Raw genomic sequence first — 2500 nt, 5'->3', positions numbered from 1 at the left:
GCATAATCGAGCGAGCGCCACAGCGAGACTTTAAGGGGCAGAGGATTTTAACGAGAGGAGACAAGCAAACAAGACCTCCTTGTGGTCCTCCGTGCAAGATGTAGAGGGAGAGAGGAATGCAATGTGTCTGCTCTCCATATTCTCTCAGCCAGCATCTAATATGTTTCATCTTTAAATGAAAACCAATGATTGATTAACTTTTAATTAATTTTTTACTGGAAATTAAAAAAAAAAAACATGTCCAAAGGGCGGGCATTTTCAGCCCACCCACATATTTTTTTTTCATTTGCGCATTCATAAAAATAAATACTCTCATTATTGGATATTACAACTATTTGCTTTGTCACTAATTAGGCAAAAGCTAACAGTATCGACCCAAATATAAATAATAACTTATGAAAATCCTTATCAACAGATGTGGGTATGAACACGCTACATTTACTTAAATAACTTTTTGAAAAATGTTTAATTCTCAGAATAGCTTTAAAGTACCGTATTTTTCCGACTATAAGGCGCACTTAAAATCATTTTATTTTCTCAAAACTCGACAGTGCACCTTATAACCCGGTGCACCTAATGTACGGAATATATTTGGTTGTGCTGACCGACTTCGAAGCAATTTGACTTGGTACATGGTAAGTGTGACCAGTAGATGGCAGTCACACATAAGAGATACGTGTAGACTGCAATATGATGGCAGTCACACCTAAGAGATACGTGTAGACTCCAATATGATGGCAGTCACACATAAGAGATACATGTAGGCGGCAATATGATGGCAGTCAGGCATAAGAGATACGTGTAGACTGCAATATGATGGCAGTCACACATAAGATATACGTGTAGACTCCAATATGATGGCAGTCACATATAATATATACATGTAGACTGCAATATGATGGCAGTCACACATAAGATATACGTGTCGACTCCAATATGATGGCAGTCACACATAATATATACGTGTAGACTGCAATATGATGGCAGTCACACATAAGATGTACATGTAGACTGCAATATGATGGCAGTTACACATAAGAGATGCGTGTAGACTCCAATATGATGGCAGTCACACATAAGATATACGTGTAGACTGGAATATGATGGCAGTCACACATAAGAGATGCGTGTAGACTCCAATATGATGGCAGTCACACATAAGATATACGTGTAGACTTCAATATGATGGCAGTCACACATAAGAGATACGTGTAGACTGCAATATGAGGGCAGTCACACATAAGATATACGTGTAGACTGCAATATGACGCCAGTCACACATAAGAGATACGTGTAGACTGCAATATGAGGGCAGTCACACATAAGATATACATGTAGACTGCAATATGATGGCAGTCACACATAATATATACGTGTAGGCTGCAATATGATAGCAGTCACACATAAGATATACGTGTAGACTGCAATATGATGGCAGTCACACATAAGAGATACGTGTAGACTCCAATATGATGGCAGTCACACATAAGATATACGTGTAGACTGCAATATTATGGCAGTCACACATAAGAGATATGTGTAGACTGCAATATGATGGCAGTCACACATAAGAGATACGTGTAAACTGCAATATGAGGGCAGTCACACATAAGATATATGTGTAGACTGCAATATGATGGCAGTCACACATAAGAGATGCGTGTAGACTCCAATATGATGGCAGTCACACATAAGAGATACGTGTAGACTCCAATATGATGGCAGTCACACATAAGATATACTTGTAGACTCCAATATGATGGCAGTCACACATAAGAGATACGTGTAGACTGCAATATGAGGGCAGTCACACATAAGAGATACGTGTAGACTGCAATATGAGGGCAGTCACACATAAGATATACGTGTAGACTCCAATATGATGGCAGTCACACATAAGATATACTTGTAGACTCCAATATGATGGCAGTCACACATGAGAGATACGTGTAGACTGCAATACGATGGCAGTCACAAATAAGATGTACGTGTAGACTCCAATATGATGGCAGTCACACATAATATATACGTGTAGACTGCAATATGATGGCAGTCATACACGCTACACCGCTACAACAAAGATGACGGGGAGAAGGTGAACCACGTAAATAAAACCGCCAATAAAACGCCGCATCCTGAAGAGACTGTCTGAAAGCGACTTGAAGATGTTGTGTAAAACATCATCTATGCAACATTTTGACCAAAGAACCACCATTACATGTTATGTAGACCACAAGGAAGTCTTTTCCATTTGGAAAGAAATACAAAATGACTCCTTTAATGCGCCCTTTTGTATGAAAATAGACCTGAATAGTGTGAATAGTCCGGAAAATACGGTACTTGAGTCGTGTTATTCTAAAGTCACTTGAGCACAAATTTTCTTTACTCTACCCAAATCTGCTTATCAAAATGATTTTTTTGGACCTTTACGGAGGTCTGGATGTGGTTCTAGTGGTCAACGTCAAACCACGTCTTTAGTCTGCGTCGGAATCCCAAAAGC

At 39.2% G+C, this 2500-nt stretch overlaps 1 protein-coding gene across 2 annotated transcripts in view; it reads right to left on the bottom strand.

Annotated features, from left to right (window-relative positions):
- LOC133572346 (uncharacterized) overlaps positions 1-2500 on the bottom strand; it is a 90524-nt gene that overhangs the window by 4733 nt on the left and 83291 nt on the right. The window lies entirely within an intron of this gene.

This window comes from Nerophis lumbriciformis, linkage group LG01, assembly GCF_033978685.3.
Source record: "Nerophis lumbriciformis linkage group LG01, RoL_Nlum_v2.1, whole genome shotgun sequence".
Classification (NCBI taxonomy): Eukaryota; Metazoa; Chordata; class Actinopteri; order Syngnathiformes; family Syngnathidae; genus Nerophis; species Nerophis lumbriciformis.
Note: the sequence above shows the minus strand (reverse complement) of the source record. Positions and strands in the feature narration are given on the sequence as shown.